The 19,862-nt window shown below is 41.8% G+C and overlaps 3 pseudogenes; all 3 read left to right on the top strand.

The window, feature by feature from the left end:
* The first annotated feature begins 5,287 nt into the window (after window positions 1-5,287).
* On the top strand, window positions 5,288-5,468 carry LOC139441471 (U2 spliceosomal RNA; annotated as a pseudogene).
* A 6,693-nt stretch (window positions 5,469-12,161) lies between these two features.
* LOC139441473 (U2 spliceosomal RNA) lies at window positions 12,162-12,342 on the top strand (annotated as a pseudogene).
* A 6,694-nt stretch (window positions 12,343-19,036) lies between these two features.
* On the top strand, window positions 19,037-19,218 carry LOC139441549 (U2 spliceosomal RNA; annotated as a pseudogene).
* Window positions 19,219-19,862: the final 644 nt, after the last annotated feature.

The raw sequence follows: 19,862 nt of genomic DNA, 5'->3' as shown, positions 1-19,862 counted from the left end.
TGGAAATATCTAGTGAGACCATTATCATTGATGGGGCTGCATTGAAAACGGGTGTTAGGATTCTCCGGATTAAGTTGAATCAAGAGGGTAAAGAACGGATTCCCTATATTGTACGCCTGGGAGACAGGGTCTCCATGTTGATTACTGCGCCTGGCAGAATGCCTATCTGCTTAAGGTGCTACAAACTCGGACACAGTAGGGCGGATTGTCCGGACAGCTTTAGGAACAGGAAGGCTAGGGAGGCAGCATTGTTAGAAGAGGTGTCAATGTTGCCGGTGCCGGGTAAGGATACTGCTGTGACCCCCACGGCTGATGTTCCTGAGGGGTCTGATGGTGAGTCCCTACCCCCGGCTTTCAGCCAGGAGGGGGATCAGGCCATTTTGGATGATGACACTGTTATGTTGTGTGTGGACGGTGTGGGTGCCCCTGGTAGCAAGAAATCTTTTGCGGAGGTGGCTGCCGTGTCATCACTGGAGGCAACAAGTGACGATGACGTTGACCTTCCTCCTGAACCGGACTTTCAGGTCCCCCACTCTGGACGTAATCGCTCACGTAAAAAGCAGCGAAAAGGGTCTTCTATGCCCCAGGGGGTGGCGGATGCTGCCTCAGTATCGGTGGACAGATCTCCCTCTACGAAGCGTAGAATTACACATGTGGACGTGCATGACCCCCCCTAATAGTCGGGATTTTGTGTTTCCAACCCGTTAACGACCCATGTTTGTCCCCGGACTTTGCTTTAGGATAATGGACTTTGTTGTGACTGCCAGGTCCTCCCCACCGTGGGAGTGTGTATTTTTGCATTTTTTCTGTTTGCTGGTTGGGTTTGTTGTAGATTCGTCTTGGTTTTTGATGATTTTGCGGTATGTGCTTAGGGACTTTTTATATTGGTTGGGTCATGTTTTGTTTTTTGTTGGGAGGGTGGTGCTTTGTGTCTGGGGGTGGTTTGTTTTTCCGGGGGGGTGGGTGTGGGGTGGGGGGGTGGTGTGGGGTTGGGGGGTGCTCGCTGGGCATGAAACTTGCGTTTTTGGCTGTTTTTTTACTGGTTTGTTTTTCGTTTTCATACTTTGGGGGGTTGTGTCATTTACATGTTCTTTTGTCATGAGCTTTTTAATCTTATTTCCTTTTCTGAAATTAATTCTACATGCTTTTGTCTTTTCTCACAGTCGCGTCCTGTTTATGGTAAGTTTGTTTTTTGTTCAAGGGGTATTTTTGGGGTGGGTTATTGTATTCGTTTTTTCCATGTTTGTTTTTTTGGGGGGGTATTTTCCCTTGTTTGTGCTTCATTACATGGCTTATCTTTTTGTCTTTTTTCATTTGGAAGTATTGATGTTGATTCTTTCTTGTTCTGCTGATTTTTCTTGTTGCATTTTGTCTTTGAGTTGTGTTTTGTGTATTTGTTATTTCTTGATGTTGTATCTTCTATTAGTGACCAAACAACCTTCTAATTATGTACAATTTTGTTTCACTTAATTGTAATGGGCTGTTAGATGACTCTTCGAAGTCAAATCTATTATCTCATTTCTTCCATGCTCATTGTGTTGATTTTCTATTTCTCCAAGAGACCCATGTTTATTGTTTAAATATTGCAAAATCTTTTGAATCAAAATTTAGGGGTAAGGCTTTTTGGAGTTTTGGGAGTAATTTTAGTCGTGGTGTGGGTTTTATTGTTTCATCTCGGGTTAATTTTGTTGTGGACTATTTTTATTATGATCTGGAGCGGAGGCTATTGGTGGTAGACTTATCCATTGATGGGCATAGCGTGAGATTTCTTAATGTCTATGCGCCTAATGTTCCTGCCGATAGAACTGTTTTTTTTCATTCTGTCACAAAGTTTTTTGTTACTAATAGGCTTCTTATTTTAGGTGGGGATTTTAATTGTGTACTTAATGTAAACTTGGATAAGTTAGGTGGTAGGGATTTTACTCAGCCTGGGTCCAAGATTGTTAAGGAGTGGGTCTCTGACTTTTCTCTTTTTGATGTATATCGTGCTTTATTTCCTGGTTCTCAGACGATGTCATGGCGCAATACGGCCGGTGTCGGGTCTCGTCTGGACCGATTCTATATATCTTCTTCCCTTCGTTGTACTCTTGTCTCTTCGGCTATCTCTCCATGTAGTTTTTCTGATCATGATTACGTGTCTTTTAAGCTAAAGGATTTTGCTGGCATTAGTTTTGGTCCTGGCTATTTTAAATGTAATAACTCCTTATTTGATGAGTCTTTTCAATTTTTGTTTAAGGGGTTTTGTTTGGCCCACGTTCCTCCTTTGGCTTCTATTACTTTAGATTGGTGGGATGCTTTTAAATTAAAAGTCACAACATTTCTTAAATTGCTTGCGAAAGATCGTAAATCTGATAGGGCATCCCTTCGCACAGATTTGGTGTCTGAATATAGAACTCTATGCCGAGCTGAATCTTTACATCCTGGACTTTATTCTGACCAAATTGCGGCTGTCAAAAAACAACTTAATGATTTGGAAATTTTGGAATTCAGGGGTACTTTAGTTCGTTCTAAGGCTAAGGACCTCGAAATTGGCGAAAGGCCTTCCAGTTATTTTTTACGCAAGGAATCACAGAGAGGTAAAAAGAAATCTATTTCTTCTATTTTAGACTCTCATGGCAATAAGTTCACTACCTCTCGTGAGATCATGGGTGTTTTTGTTGATTTTTATAGCGATTTATTTGGTTATGAACCCATTGATGATGACATTTGCAATCAATTCCTTGCTGATTTGCCTACACTTGATTCGGTTGATTCGGCCTCCCTGGAAGGTGATATTACACGTGATGAAATTCTAAACACCCTTAAGGCTATGGAGAATGATAAATCTCCCGGTCCGGATGGGCTTTCTAAGGTATTTTATATATCTACTTTTGACTTTCTTGGTGATGTTCTTCTCCGTGTTGTCCAGTTGTCTTTTCATCACACTAGTCTTCCTTCTTCTTCTAAAACGTCTTATATTTCTCTTCTGTGTAAGGACGTGAATAATGCGGAAAATGTTCGCAATTGGCGCCCTATCTCATTGTTAAATGTTGACGTGAAAATTATTTCCAAATTATTGTGCACACGTTTAGGCAAGGTTATGGGTAGTATCGTGCATGTAGATCAAACTTGTGCTGTTCCAGGCAGATCTATTCATGACAACTGTCATCTAATTCGTAATGTGCTGGACTATGTAGATCAGAAAGACCTACCTTGTGCTTTTATTAGTTTAGATCAGGAGAAGGCTTTCGATAGAGTCTCTCATCAGTTTTTGTTTAAAGTATTGGACGCTTTTGGATTTGGTCCTAATTTTCAAAAATGGGTCAAAATTCTTTATACGGACATTTCTAGTGCGATTATAATTAATCAGCACATTTCACAGCAGGGGTGTGGCAGGGGTGTGGTTTATCTCCATCCTTGTATGTCTTAACACTAGAACCTCTGTTAAATTATATTCGGAATCACTCTCAAATTCATGGTGTTAAATTACCTGGTACAGGTGACTCAGCAAAAATATCTGCCTTTGCTGATGATGGACTGGGATTTTGCACTTCAGACGCTTCTATTGGTCACTTGTTGAGGACTTATTCATTCTATGGTAGAGCGTCTGGCTCCAAATTGAATCTTACAAAAACTCATGGCATTTTTGTTGGTAAGTGGCGGAGTCGGTCCGATCACCCTTTCGGTATCTCTTGGATTGAGCATTCTAAAATTGTTGGAATTATGACAGGCAGGAATGTCAATGCTGACGATCAATTTCATCCTATACTATCAAAATTCCGGTCGGTTTTAAATGTTAATAAAGGGCGTGTCATCTCTGTTTTTGGTAAAACTATTGTGTGCAATGTCATGGCTTTATCTAAATTGTGGTACCGAGGGGCGGTAACACCTTATTCTAAACATTATGTTGAACTCTTTCAGAGGGAGACTTTTCGGTATATTTGGCAGTCCACTGCTGAACCTATTCGGCGTGCTGTATGTTATAAGCCTGTTTTAGATGGGGGTTTGGGTGTTGTACACATCCATTCAAAATTACAATCATTTTATTTACGGCACATTCAAAATCTCTTGTCTAATTCCTCGGCTAAGTGGACCTTTTTTGCAAAGTATTGGTTAGGCATGTCCCTACGTAAATACTGTTCTACCTTTGCTTCTCTTCTTTTCCCTTATTCTGAGACGATGCCTATTTTCTATCAAAATTGTTTTTTGGCAGTTAAACGGTTTGAAACCGTTAATTCTAATTCGTTAATTGATATTTTTCAATTTACATCTAAACAATTTTATGGTTGTCTTTTGACTCCTATTCTGGAAAATAAAGTTGAGTTGCTGTATCCACGTATTCCTTTTCGGCAAGTTTGGCTTAATCTACATCATCACTTCGTGGATCCCCTTTCGAAATCTGTCAATTATCGTCTCATTTATGATTCTCTTCCTTTAGGGTATGCTCTTTATGCCCGGGGTATGTCTATCACTCCCAACTGTCCTCTCTGTCGTATGGCAATAGAGAACTCTGATCATCTTTTCATCTATTGCCCGTATGTTGATGTTTTGTGGGATATCGTTTTCAACTTTTTAGGTCATCTCTCGTTTGGGCTATTGAAAAAGAGTCATGAGGTCATTCGGTTCACTCTAGTGCCGAAAATTCCAAATTCATATCGGAAATCTGTGTGTCTTTATCTCCTGTGTTTGGCAAAGTATTCCATTTGGCTGGTTCGAAATTTGAATAAATTTGAGCACAAAAACCTAAATGGGAATGATATCATGTTGCGTTTTTTGTCATTTCTTAGGACACGAATCAGGGTTGACTTTTCTCGTTTTTCATTTCCTACCTTTTCTGCTTACTGGCTATCTACTTCTTTATTTTGTTCAGTTGATGCTACCCATAAACTGGTGTTTCACGTCTAATGTGTTTATCTATGGTTGTCATGTCAGTAGTTAGTGTAATTTCATGTTCTCGATGTCCATTTGTACTTTCTATGTCCCTGTTGGTTGTCCCCCTGTCCTTTCATGCCTTCGTTGAAGTGTCAGTAGTCGGTACAAGGCAGCCGGCGTTTGTATCAGTCTTGTTCCTGTTAATTAGTGTTAGTTGTATGTCCCACTGTCTCTGTCCCCAGTCCATCTTGATGTTGTTACTTTCTTGCGTGTACATTGTGTTCTTATGTGCCTGCTTTATTTATGGTTGTTTGGTTTATTTGTTCTCTTCTTTTACTGACTCTCTGTTAGTGCTGCAGGGCCCACAACTGTGATATATTTAGGCGGCCCTGCAGCAACAGCGCTGTACGCGTCTGTACAAAATTCCCTTTAGGAAATAAATTTTATCAAAAAGAAAAAAGTATCTGTTCTTATCAGCTTAATATCTGATACGTCTCCTAATGGAGACATCGATATTAAACTGATTTTTAGAATGGGATGAGGTGCCACGGGGCTTGCTCCGCCCTCATCACGGGTTGACCCGGTATTGCAGTACCTCCGGGAATGGCCCACCACTCATATTTCAATCAAAAATTAGAACTCTCAGCTTTGCCTACATCTTCACATTCGTCTTATTTGGCACTGCCGCGCCGTTTTTCGCCCTTAGTTCTCAATAGATACCATATTTTATTACTTTGAAACCTTAGACATATACCTGTTCACACGTGCAGTCCGTCCCTTAACCACACCAACCCCTACAAGTTTGTAAAAGTAGCATTTTTCAACTTTCAGCTACATACAGTCCCCCGTAACCAAGGCCGTCGCCCATGACGCCGCACGCCGGATATGACGTCTAGACAATCACTCTGTCACAACAACAGTCTGCTTCGTCACTACAAGACGTTTTCAACGTCGCATCCCCCCCTAAATAGATGTTTAAAGAACTACACACGCGCCTGACGCGTCATTACACTTTGTGCAAGTGAGTTCATTTTCCAATATTCATTACAGTTCAGTCGGTTTTTTTGTCTTCAATGCAATTTTTCATGCAATTCATTCATTTTTAGCTTTGCTGGACACCTTAAGTATCTTTACCTTTAGTTTATTTAATACATTGGGGCAATTTGGATGGGAATGTCACTCTTACCCACGTGCGACTCTGTCAAAGTCGGGCCCAAGCTAATTCAAGCTGGCCTGTCTCCCCTTGCCTCCCCGACTCCACTCATTAAGTCCTAATGTCGCGGCCGGTATTCAAGTTGGACTGGGTCGCTGCAGGACGTTTACCCAACGTCTGGCCATGCTTTATCGGCGCTCTCTTTATACATAGCAAAATGGGTCTATTTACTCCATTTTTACATTGATCAAAGACGCTGAAAATCTCCACAAACGTCTTGCAGTCGGCTGTCGCACTCGTGTGCTGTCAACATTTTTACAGATTTGCGCCTGTAATATTGCTGGCCAATGATTTTAAGCGCTTCATGTAAATAAACAGCCCCTAAATGGTATGTTGTGTCAGTAGATGTACTTTGGCGGCGCAAGCCGGCAGCCGGCATCGCTTCTCGGCCTTTTGGCTAAGATCAAAGTGTGGTATCTGATATTACATTTTTTGAAGCGAGAAACTAGAGTCCCTTGTAGGGTGGTTGTGTATCTCTTTGCTTGTTGTTGTTGTTGTTGTTGTTTAATTCTCTTTCACATCTGCAGGTCTACTGGTGGGCATCAGTCACTTTTTAAGTGGCTGTGTGACCTTCGGGTCTCCCCCTACTTTTCCGGAATGGCATTCCATGCAGCGACTGTGGCGCCCAGTGTCCCTGACCGTTACCTGGACAAAAAGCGCTGTTCCTGCACGGTACGTCTGAAATCTGTTGTAAAGACCCTTAATCGTGAGGATGTTTTTGACATTGTACAATTGGCCTACAAAGGGATTAAGGCGACTGAAATTCTATCCATATGGAAAACGGAAACTTCCGGGGTGTGGTTTGTTACTTTTAAACTGGAGAATCGTGCCCGCCTGCTACTTCTGGCTGGGTCTGTGCTGTACAGGGGCGTAAAAGTTGACTTTTCCCCTTATGATAAGGAGATTGTGGACCTTCGCATCCATTGGATACATGGTGTTGTTTCTGATCGTTTTTTGGATACATATTTTTCCCGGTATGGGACCGTCTTGTCCATTAAGCCTGAGACGATGCTGGTTGGAGGAGCTCCCATTCAGACTGGTGTGAGGACCGTGCAGCTCCAGATTGACAGTACCAAAGGTGAGAGTGTTCCATACATCGTCCGCCTCGGTGACCGCATGTCCATGTTGGTCACCGCCCCTGGTCGTCTCCCTGTGTGTCTGAGGTGTTATCACCTCGGTCACACGCGCCCTGACTGCCCTAAAAGTTGGCAGAATAGACAAAAGTTGGAAGGGCCGGGTCCTAGTGCTGCCCCGACTTCCTCGGTGGCCCCGTCTAGCCCTACACCTCGTGTTGACATGGCAGAGACTTCTATTGTGCATTCAGATGATTCCATGGACGTTGCGGTTGACACTGTGTCTGTGATTGACTCTGTTTGTGAGGGTGTCGTTGAGGGTGGGAGTGTAGATGAGGGTGTGGGTGCGGGTGAGGGTGCTGGCAACAGTGGGGGTGTTGCCCCTCCCGTCTCCTATGCGAAGGCTGCCTCTCTTGAACCCCTGACCTTTGACATTTCCCAGGATGATTTGGGGTCACAGGATGGGGCCGATTCCATCATTGCCGATGTTGATTCCCAAACGTGGACCCTTGTAAAGCCTAGGTCCAGGTCTCGGTCTGTTTCGCGGGGTGGCTCAGCGGGGAAAAAGCAGCGGGTGTCTTCTATCCCTCCTGGGGTGGCGGATGCTGCGGCTGCTACTCTCCATCGTTTCCCGTCTGGGTCTCGCCGGTCCGGGTCTGGTTCTAGGATTCAGATAGATGATCCCCCATAATTCCTCTGCCATGTTTTCCTTCCCTTTTGATACCGATCTATGCTATATCCATCACTTACGAGACTGGCTCATGATTTTGTTTTCGACAGCCTGGTTCTCCCTGCATAGGGAGTGTACTTTTTCTTGTGTATGTTTCTGTGTTTTCGCGCTGGCTGTTCTGAGTGTTGACTGTTACTTACGTTTTGCTTTCCGGGGGGTGCCAGGAGTCCTGTGGGGGGTGCAGCTCTTGCATTCTGGGAAAATTTTCACTATATGGGTACCTTGTTTTTGTGGTATTTGGGTATGTGTTATTTGCATAATTTGTTATGGTTTTCTTTTTTCAGCTTTTTGGGGGTGTTTCGGCTTCTCTTTTAATTTAACAATTGTTTTGCAGTTTAAGCATCTTTGTGGTAAGTTTTATTTTTCAATTTTTGATGTGTTTAGGATTTGTTTGATGTTTTTGTTTTTTTCTGATGGGGTTTGTTTGCATTGTATTTTTCTGTGTTGTGCCTCTTCTCCAAGCATCCCTTCTTATGTATAGTTTCGTTTCACTTAATTGTAATGGCCTTTTAGATGATCCTACTAAATTAAATCTCTTGTCACATGCTTTTGTTACTGATGGCATCGATTTTTTGTTTCTTCAGGAGACCCATGTGTATAATTTGGCTATTGCTAAGTCTTTTGAGTCGAAATTTAATGGGAAGGCTTTTTGGAGTTTTGGGAGCAATTTCAGTCGGGGCGTGGGGTTCATTGTTTCTTCCAAACTTAATTTCATTGTTGATTATTTCTATTTTGATTTCGAGGGGCGTTTATTGGTTGTGGATTTAATTGTTGATGGGTATGGTCTCCGTTTTATAAATCTCTATGCTCCCAATCTCCCTGCTGATAGAGTTGTGTTCTTCCGTAGTGTTGCCAAATATTTGGTGACCAACAAATTTGTTATTTTAGGGGGGGATTTTAATTGCGTTCTTAATGCATCTTTAGATAAAATAGGTGGGAGGGCTTCTGTTCAGGCCGGGGCTAATCTTCTTAAGCAATGGGTCTCTGATTTTTCTCTCTTTGATGTCTATCGCTCCAAATTTCCTGGTTCTTTGGCGGTTTCTTGGCGCAATACAGCCGGCGTCGGATCTCGTCTGGACCGTTTTTATGTCTCCTCTTCCCTTCGCTGTTCTCTTGTGTCTGCGGACATATCTCCATGTAGTTTTTCTGATCATGATTATGTGTCGTTTAAGCTGAAGGATTTTGCTGGCATAAGTTTTGGTCCTGGTTATTTTAAATGTAACAATTCTTTAATGAATGATTCGTTTCTGGCCTTATTTGCCGGATTTTGTTCAAATCATGTTCCCCCTTTGGCTTCTATTACTTTGGATTGGTGGGATGCTTTTAAATTGGAAATTAAGGCCTTTCTTCAATTGTTTGCGAGTGTTCATAAATCACAACAGGCATCCCTTCGTAAGGAATTAGTTTCCGATTATAAGTCTTTATGCCAAGCTGAATCTTTACATCCTGGACTCTATTCTGACCAACTTGCGGCTGTCAAAAAACAAATTAATGATTTGGAAATCTTGGAATTCAGGGGTAATTTAGTCCGATCTAAGGCTAAGGACCTCGAAATTGGTGAACGACCTTCCAGTTATTTTTTACGCAAGGAATCACAGAGAGGAAAACGAAAATCTCTTTCTTCTATTTTAGACCCTTTTGGGAATAAGTTGTCTACCTCTCGTGAGATCATGGGTGTTTTTGTTGATTTTTATAGCGATCTGTTTGGTTATGAACCCATTGATGATGAAATTTGCGATCAATTCCTTGCTGATTTACCTACACTTGATTCGGTTGATTCGGCCTCACTGGAAGGAGATATATCTCGTGATGAAATTCTAAACACCCTTAAGGCTATGGAGAATGATAAATCTCCAGGTCCGGATGGGCTTACTAAGGAATTTTATGTCTCTACATTTGATGTTCTTGGTGATGTTCTTCTACGTGTTTTTCAGCTGTCTTTTCAGGAGCATGTTCTTCCTGCCTCTTCTAAAACTTCTTATATTTCTCTCCTGTGTAAAGATATTAATAATGCGGACAATGTTCGTAACTGGCGTCCAATTTCTTTATTAAATGTCGATGTCAAAATAATCTCCAAATTGTTATGCACACGTTTAGGCAAGGTTATAGGCAATATCGTGCATTTGGATCAAACTTGTGCTGTTCCTGGCCGATCTATTCATGATAACTGTCATCTCATTCGTAATGTGCTTGATTATGTGGATCAGAAAGATCTGCCTTGTGCATTTATTAGTTTAGACCAGGAGAAGGCTTTTGATAGAGTCTCTCATCAGTTTCTGTTTCATGTATTGGACGCTTTTGGCTTTGGTCCAAATTTCAAAAAATGGGTCAAAATTCTTTATACGGACATTTCTAGTGCGGTTATAATTAATCAGCACATTTCACAGCCATTTCCAGTAACGAGGTCTGTCCGTCAGGGATGTGGGTTGTCCCCGTCCTTGTATGTCTTAGCGCTAGAACCTCTTTTAGGCTATATACGCAAAAAGTCGCAAATTGTGGGTATTAAATTACCAGGTACTGATGATTCAGCAAAGATATCTGCTTTTGCTGATGATGGGCTGGGGTTTTGTACTTCTGACGCTTCTATTGGACATCTTTTGGCTGCTTATTCCTTTTATGGTCAAGCGTCAGGCTCCAAATTGAATCTTGCAAAAACTCATGGCATTTTTGTTGGTAAGTGGCGCAGTAGGTCGGATCACCCTTTTGGTATTTCTTGGATCGAGCATTCAAAAATTGTTGGAATTATGACAGGCAGGAATGTCAGTGCGGACGATCAATTTCATCCTATACTATCTAAATTTCGGTCTGTTTTAAATGTTTCCAAGGGGCGCTCTATTTCTATTTTTGGTAAAACTGTTGTGTGCAATGTCATGGCCTTATCTAAGTTGTGGTACCGAGGGGCGGTAACACCTTATTCTAAACATTACGTCGAACTCTTTCAGAGGGAGACTTTTCGGTTTATTTGGAACTCCACTGCTGAACCCATTCGGAGGTCTGTGTGTTATAAATCTGTTTTAGATGGGGGCTTGGGTGTTGTTCACATCCAATCTAAATTATATTCCTTTTATTTACGTCATATCCAAGCTCTTTTACTTCATTCTTCAGCTAAGTGGACGTTTTTTGCAAAGTATTGGTTAGGTTTGTCTTTACGCCACTATTGCTCTGCCTTTGCTTCTAACCTTTTTCCTCATTCTGCGACGATTCCTATTTTCTATCAGCATTGTTTTTTGGCTCTTAAACGGTTTGAGGCCGTTCATTCTAATTTTCTGATAGATGTCTTTCGGTTTACTTCTAAACAGTTTTATGTCTGTTTATTGCAAACAGTTGTGGAAAATAAAATTGAGTTGTTGTATCCACGTATTCCTTTTCGTCACGTTTGGTTAAATTTGCATAATCATTTTGTGGATCCACTTTCCAAATCTGTCAATTATCGTCTTGTCTATGATTCTCTCCCTTTGGGGTATACTCTTTATGCCCGGGGAATGTCTGTCACTCCAAACTGTACTCTCTGTCGTATGGCAATAGAAACTTCTGATCATCTTTTTATCTATTGCCCGTGTGTTGATGTGTTGTGGGATATCGTTTTCAAGTGGTTAGATTATTTATCGTTTGGGCTCTTGAAAAGAAATCATGAAGTAATTCGGTTTTCTTTGATACCGAAAATTCCAAATTCCCATCGGAAATCGCTCTGCCTTTATCTTTTGACTTTAACAAAATATTCCATTTGGCTTGTTCGGAATTCTAATAAATTTGAGCACAAAAATTTGAAAGGAAATGATATCGTGTTACGTTTCTTGACTCTCCTTAGGACACGTATCAGGGTTGACTTTTGTCGTTTTTCATTTTCTACTTTTTCTGATTATTGGCTTTCTTCTTCGTTCTTTTGCTCTCTTGATGCTCATCGTACCTTAGTTTTCCATGTGTAATCTTATTAGTGCTTCTTCTGGCTATTACCTTGTCTTGTTTCACTGTTATCAAATGATGTTGCTGTCCATCTTTTAGCGCCTTACTTTGCTTGTCTGTCCATTGTAACCGCAACCGTAATTGCAACTCTTACTTGTGTTTTGTTATTGCTGTTGTTGATTGTTTGTAGCTTCTTTTGCTTCCATTGTATTACTGTTCTCTTACATGTACTTCATGTTATTCTGGTTGTTTGGTTCTGTTTAGTGTTTCTTACCTTTTCTTCTTCTTTAGTCTTGTTTCTGTTAGCACTGCAGGGTCCACATCTGTGATACCTTTAGGCGACCCTGTAGTGACAGCGCTGTCCGCGCCTGTTCAAAATTATGTTTAGACAATAAATTTTATAAAAAAGAAAAAAGTATCTGTTCTTATCAGCTTAATATCTGATACGTCTCCTAATGGAGACATCGATATTAAACTGATTTTTAGAATGGGATGAGGTGCCACGGGGCTTGCTCCGCTCTCATCACGGGTTGACCCGGTATTGCAGTACCTCCGGGAATGGCCCACCACTCATATTTCAATCAAAAATTAGAACTCTCAGCTTTGCCTACATCTTCACATTCGTCTTATTTGGCACTGCCGCGCCGTTTTTCGCCCTTAGTTCTCAATAGATACCATATTTTATTACTTTGAAACCTTAGACATATACCTGTTCACACGTGCAGTCCGTCCCTTAACCACACCAACCCCTACAAGTTTGTAAAAGTAGCATTTTTCAACTTTCAGCTACATACAGTCCCCCGTAACCAAGGCCGTCGCCCATGACGCCGCACGCCGGATATGACGTCTAGACAATCACTCTGTCACAACAACAGTCTGCTTCGTCACTACAAGACGTTTTCAACGTCGCATCCCCCCCTAAATAGATGTTTAAAGAACTACACACGCGCCTGACGCGTCATTACACTTTGTGCAAGTGAGTTCATTTTCCAATATTCATTACAGTTCAGTCGTTTTTTTTGTCTTCAATGCAATTTGTCATGCAATTCATTCATTTTTAGCTTTGCTGGACACCTTAAGTATCTTTACCTTTAGTTTATTTAATACATTGGGGCAATTTGGATGGGAATGTCACTCTTACCCACGTGCGACTCTGTCAAAGTCGGGCCCAAGCTAATTCAAGCTGGCCTGTCTCCCCTTGCCTCCCCGACTCCACTCATTAAGTCCTAATGTCGCGGCCGGTATTCAAGTTGGACTGGGTCGCTGCAGGACGTTTACCCAACGTCTGGCCATGCTTTATCGGCGCTCTCTTTATACATAGCAAAATGGGTCTATTTACTCCATTTTTACATTGATCAAAGACGCTGAAAATCTCCACAAACGTCTTGCAGTCGGCTGTCGCACTCGTGTGCTGTCAACATTTTTACAGATTTGTGCCTGTAATATTGCTGGCCAATGATTTTAAGCGCTTCATGTAAATAAACAGCCCCTAAATGGTATGTTGTGTCAGTAGATGTACTTTGGCGGCGCAAGCCGGCAGCCGGCATCGCTTCTCGGCCTTTTGGCTGTCTATCAAAGTGTGGTATCTGATATTACATTTTTTGAAGCGAGAAACTAGAGTCCCTTGTAGGGTGGTTGTGTATCTCTTTGCTTGTTGTTGTTGTTGTTGTTGTTTAATTCTCTTTCACATCTGCAGGTCTACTGGTGGGCATCAGTCACTTTTTAAGTGGCTGTGTGACCTTCGGGTCTCCCCCTACTTTTCCGGAATGGCATTCCATGCAGCGACTGTGGCGCCCAGTGTCCCTGACCGTTACCTGGACAAAAAGCGCTGTTCCTGCACGGTACGTCTGAAATCTGTTGTAAAGACCCTTAATCGTGAGGATGTTTTTGACATTGTACAATTGGCCTACAAAGGGATTAAGGCGACTGAAATTCTATCCATATGGAAAACGGAAACTTCCGGGGTGTGGTTTGTTACTTTTAAACTGGAGAATCGTGCCCGCCTGCTACTTCTGGCTGGGTCTGTGCTGTACAGGGGCGTAAAAGTTGACTTTTCCCCTTATGATAAGGAGATTGTGGACCTTCGCATCCATTGGATACATGGTGTTGTTTCTGATCGTTTTTTGGATACATATTTTTCCCGGTATGGGACCGTCTTGTCCATTAAGCCTGAGACGATGCTGGTTGGAGGAGCTCCCATTCAGACTGGTGTGAGGACCGTGCAGCTCCAGATTGACAGTACCAAAGGTGAGAGTGTTCCATACATCGTCCGCCTCGGTGACCGCATGTCCATGTTGGTCACCGCCCCTGGTCGTCTCCCTGTGTGTCTGAGGTGTTATCACCTCGGTCACACGCGCCCTGACTGCCCTAAAAGTTGGCAGAATAGACAAAAGTTGGAAGGGCCGGGTCCTAGTGCTGCCCCGACTTCCTCGGTGGCCCCGTCTAGCCCTACACCTCGTGTTGACATGGCAGAGACTTCTATTGTGCATTCAGATGATTCCATGGACGTTGCGGTTGACACTGTGTCTGTGATTGACTCTGTTTGTGAGGGTGTCGTTGAGGGTGGGAGTGTAGATGAGGGTGTGGGTGCGGGTGAGGGTGCTGGCAACAGTGGGGGTGTTGCCCCTCCCGTCTCCTATGCGAAGGCTGCCTCTCTTGAACCCCTGACCTTTGACATTTCCCAGGATGATTTGGGGTCACAGGATGGGGCCGATTCCATCATTGCCGATGTTGATTCCCAAACGTGGACCCTTGTAAAGCCTAGGTCCAGGTCTCGGTCTGTTTCGCGGGGTGGCTCAGCGGGGAAAAAGCAGCGGGTGTCTTCTATCCCTCCTGGGGTGGCGGATGCTGCGGCTGCTACTCTCCATCGTTCCCCGTCTGGGTCTCGCCGGTCCGGGTCTGGTTCTAGGATTCAGATAGATGATCCCCCATAATTCCTCTGCCATGTTTTCCGTCCCTTTTGATACCGATCTATGCTATATCCATCACTTACGAGACTGGCTCATGATTTTGTTTTCGACAGCCTGGTTCTCCCTGCATAGGGAGTGTACTTTTTCTTGTGTATGTTTCTGTGTTTTCGCGCTGGCTGTTCTGAGTGTTGACTGTTACTTACGTTTTGCTTTCCGGGGGGTGCGAGGAGTCCTGTGGGGGGTGCAGCTCTTGCATTCTGGGAAAATTTTCACTATATGGGTACCTTGTTTTTGTGGTATTTGGGTATGTGTTATTTGCATAATTTGTTATGGTTTTCTTTTTTCAGCTTTTTGGGGGTGTTTCGGCTTCTCTTTTAATTTAACAATTGTTTTGCAGTTTAAGCATCTTTGTGGTAAGTTTTATTTTTCAATTTTTGATGTGTTTAGGATTTGTTTGATGTTTTTGTTTTTTTCTGATGGGGTTTGTTTGCATTGTATTTTTCTGTGTTGTGCCTCTTCTCCAAGCATCCCTTCTTATGTATAGTTTCGTTTCTCTTAATTGTAATGGCCTTTTAGATGATCCTACTAAATTAAATCTCTTGTCACATGCTTTTGTTACTGATGGCATCGATTTTTTGTTTCTTCAGGAGACCCATGTGTATAATTTGGCTATTGCTAAGTCTTTTGAGTCGAAATTTAATGGGAAGGCTTTTTGGAGTTTTGGGAGCAATTTCAGTCGGGGCGTGGGGTTTATTGTTTCTTCCAAACTTAATTTCATTGTTGATTATTTCTATTTTGATTTCGAGGGGCGTTTATTGGTTGTGGATTTAATTGTTGATGGGTATGGTCTCCGTTTTATAAATCTCTATGCTCCCAATCTCCCTGCTGATAGAGTTGTGTTCTTCCGTAGTGTTGCCAAATATTTGGTGACCAACAAATTTGTTATTTTAGGGGGGGATTTTAATTGCGTTCTTAATGCATCTTTAGATAAAATAGGTGGGAGGGCTTCTGTTCAGGCCGGGGCTAATCTTCTTAAGCAATGGGTCTCTGATTTTTCTCTCTTTGATGTCTATCGCTCCAAATTTCCTGGTTCTTTGGCGGTTTCTTGGCGCAATACAGCCGGCGTCGGATCTCGTCTGGACCGTTTTTATGTCTCCTCTTCCCTTCGCTGTTCTCTTGTGTCTGCGGACATATCTCCATGTAGTTTTTCTGATCATGATTATGTGTCGTTTAAGCTGAAGGATTTTGCTGGCATAAGTTTTGGTCCTGGTTATTTTAAATGTAACAATTCTTTAATGAATGATTCGTTTCTGGCCTTATTTGCCGGATTTTGTTCAAATCATGTTCCCCCTTTGGCTTCTATTACTTTGGATTGGTGGGATGCTTTTAAATTGGAAATTAAGGCCTTTCTTCAATTGTTTGCGAGTGTTCATAAATCACAACAGGCATCCCTTCGTAAGGAATTAGTTTCCGATTATAAGTCTTTATGCCAAGCTGAATCTTTACATCCTGGACTCTATTCTGACCAACTTGCGGCTGTCAAAAAACAACTTCATGATTTGGAAATCTTGGAATTCAGGGGTAATTTAGTCCGATCTAAGGCTAAGGACCTCGAAATTGGTGAACGACCTTCCAGTTATTTTTTACGCAAGGAATCACAGAGAGGAAAACGAAAATCTATTTCTTCTATTTTAGACCCTTTTGGGAATAAGTTGTCTACCTCTCGTGAGATCATGGGTGTTTTTGTTGCTTTTTATAGCGATCTGTTTGGTTATGAACCCATTGATGATGAAATTTGCGATCAATTCCTTGCTGATTTACCTACACTTGATTCGGTTGATTCGGCCTCACTGGAAGGAGATATATCTCGTGATGAAATTCTAAACACCCTTAAGGCTATGGAGAATGATAAATCTCCAGGTCCGGATGGGCTTACTAAGGAATTTTATGTCTCTACATTTGATGTTCTTGGTGATGTTCTTCTACGTGTTTTTCAGCTGTCTTTTCAGGAGCATGTTCTTCCTGCCTCTTCTAAAACTTCTTATATTTCTCTCCTGTGTAAAGATATTAATAATGCGGACAATGTTCGTAACTGGCGTCCAATTTCTTTATTAAATGTCGATGTCAAAATAATCTCCAAATTGTTATGCACACGTTTAGGCAAGGTTATAGGCAATATCGTGCATTTGGATCAAACTTGTGCTGTTCCTGGCCGATCTATTCATGATAACTGTCATCTCATTCGTAATGTGCTTGATTATGTGGATCAGAAAGATCTGCCTTGTGCTTTTATTAGTTTAGACCAGGAGAAGGCTTTTGATAGAGTCTCTCATCAGTTTCTGTTTCATGTATTGGACGCTTTTGGCTTTGGTCCTAATTTCAAAAAATGGGTCAAAATTCTTTATACGGACATTTCTAGTGCGGTTATAATTAATCAGCACATTTCACAGCCATTTCCAGTAACGAGGTCTGTCCGTCAGGGATGTGGGTTGTCCCCGTCCTTGTATGTCTTAGCGCTAGAACCTCTTTTAGGCTATATACGCAAAAAGTCGCAAATTGTGGGTATTAAATTACCAGGTACTGATGATTCAACAAAGATATCTGCTTTTGCTGATGATGGGCTGGGGTTTTGTACTTCTGACGCTTCTATTGGACATCTTTTGGCTGCTTATTCCTTTTATGGTCAAGCGTCAGGCTCCAAATTGAATCTTGCAAAAACTCATGGCATTTTTGTTGGTAAGTGGCGCAGTAGGTCGGATCACCCTTTTGGTATTTCTTGGATCGAGCATTCAAAAATTGTTGGAATTATGACAGGCAGGAATGTCAGTGCGGACGATCAATTTCATCCTATACTATCTAAATTTCGGTCTGTTTTAAATGTTTCCAAGGGGCGCTCTATTTCTATTTTTGGTAAAACTGTTGTGTGCAATGTCATGGCCTTATCTAAGTTGTGGTACCGTGGGGCGGTAACACCTTATTCTAAACATTACGTCGAACTCTTTCAGAGGGAGACTTTTCGGTTTATTTGGAACTCCACTGCTGAACCCATTCGGAGGTCTGTGTGTTATAAATCTGTTTTAGATGGGGGCTTGGGTGTTGTTCACATCCAATCTAAATTATATTCCTTTTATTTACGTCATATCCAAGCTCTTTTACTTCATTCTTCAGCTAAGTGGACGTTTTTTGCAAAGTATTGGTTAGGTTTGTCTTTACGCCACTATTGCTCTGCCTTTGCTTCTAACCTTTTTCCTCATTCTGCGACGATTCCTATTTTCTATCAGCATTGTTTTTTGGCTCTTAAACGGTTTGAGGCCGTTCATTCTAATTTTCTGATAGATGTCTTTCGGTTTACTTCTAAACAGTTTTATGTCTGTTTATTGCAAACAGTTGTGGAAAATAAAATTGAGTTGTTGTATCCACGTATTCCTTTTCGTCACGTTTGGTTAAATTTGCATAATCATTTTGTGGATCCACTTTCCAAATCTGTCAATTATCGTCTTGTCTATGATTCTCTCCCTTTGGGGTATACTCTTTATGCCCGGGGAATGTCTGTCACTCCAAACTGTACTCTCTGTCGTATGGCAATAGAAACTTCTGATCATCTTTTTATCTATTGCCCGTGTGTTGATGTGTTGTGGGATATTGTTTTCAAGTGGTTAGATTATTTATCGTTTGGGCTCTTGAAAAGAAATCATGAAGTAATTCGGTTTTCTTTGATACCGAAAATTCCAAATTCCCATCGGAAATCGCTCTGCCTTTATCTTTTGACTTTAACAAAATATTCCATTTGGCTTGTTCGGAATTCTAATAAATTTGAGCACAAAAATTTGAAAGGAAATGATATCGTGTTACGTTTCTTGACTCTCCTTAGGACACGTATCAGGGTTGACTTTTGTCGTTTTTCATTTTCTACTTTTTCTGATTATTGGCTTTCTTCTTCGTTCTTTTGCTCTCTTGATGCTCATCGTACCTTAGTTTTCCATGTGTAATCTTATTAGTGCTTCTTCTGGCTATTACCTTGTCTTGTTTCACTGTTATCAAATGATGTTGCTGTCCATCTTTTAGCGCCTTACTTTGCTTGTCTGTCCATTGTAACCGCAACCGTAATTGCAACTCTTACTTGTGTTTTGTTATTGCTGTTGTTGATTGTTTGTAGCCTCTTTTGCTTCCATTGTATTACTGTTCTCTTACATGTACTTCATGTTATTCTGGTTGTTTGGTTCTGTTTAGTGTTTCTTACCTTTTCTTCTTCTTTAGTCTTGTTTCTGTTAGCACTGCAGGGTCCACATCTGTGATACCTTTAGGCGACCCTGTAGTGACAGCGCTGTCCGCGCCTGTTCAAAATTATGTTTAGACAATAAATTTTATAAAAAAGAAAAAAAGTATCTGTTCTTATCAGCTTAATATCTGATACGTCTCCTAATGGAGACATCGATATTAAACTGATTTTTAGAATGGGATGAGGTGCCACGGGGCTTGCTCCGCCCTCATCACGGGTTGACCCGGTATTGCAGTACCTCCGGGAATGGCCCACCACTCATATTTCAATCAAAAATTAGAACTCTCAGCTTTGCCTACATCTTCACATTCGTCTTATTTGGCACTGCCGCGCCGTTTTTCGCCCTTAGTTCTCAATAGATACCATATTTTATTACTTTGAAACCTTAGACATATACCTGTTCACACGTGCAGTCCGTCCCTTAACCACACCAACCCCTACAAGTTTGTAAAAGTAGCATTTTTCAACTTTCAGCTACATACAGTCCCCCGTAACCAAGGCCGTCGCCCATGACGCCGCACGCCGGATATGACGTCTAGACAATCACTCTGTCACAACAACAGTCTGCTTCGTCACTACAAGACGTTTTCAACGTCGCATCCCCCCCTAAATAGATGTTTAAAGAACTACACACGCGCCTGACGCGTCATTACACTTTGTGCAAGTGAGTTCATTTTCCAATATTCATTACAGTTCAGTCGTTTTTTTTGTCTTCAATGCAATTTTTCATGCAATTCATTCATTTTTAGCTTTGCTGGACACCTTAAGTATCTTTACCTTTAGTTTATTTAATACATTGGGGCAATTTGGATGGGAATGTCACTCTTACCCACGTGCGACTCTGTCAAAGTCGGGCCCAAGCTAATTCAAGCTGGCCTGTCTCCCCTTGCCTCCCCGACTCCAC

This window comes from Haliotis cracherodii, unplaced genomic scaffold, assembly GCF_022045235.1.
Source record: "Haliotis cracherodii isolate W230 unplaced genomic scaffold, xgHalCrac1.p SCAF_40, whole genome shotgun sequence".
Classification (NCBI taxonomy): domain Eukaryota; kingdom Metazoa; phylum Mollusca; class Gastropoda; order Lepetellida; family Haliotidae; genus Haliotis; species Haliotis cracherodii.
Note: the sequence above shows the minus strand (reverse complement) of the source record. Positions and strands in the feature narration are given on the sequence as shown.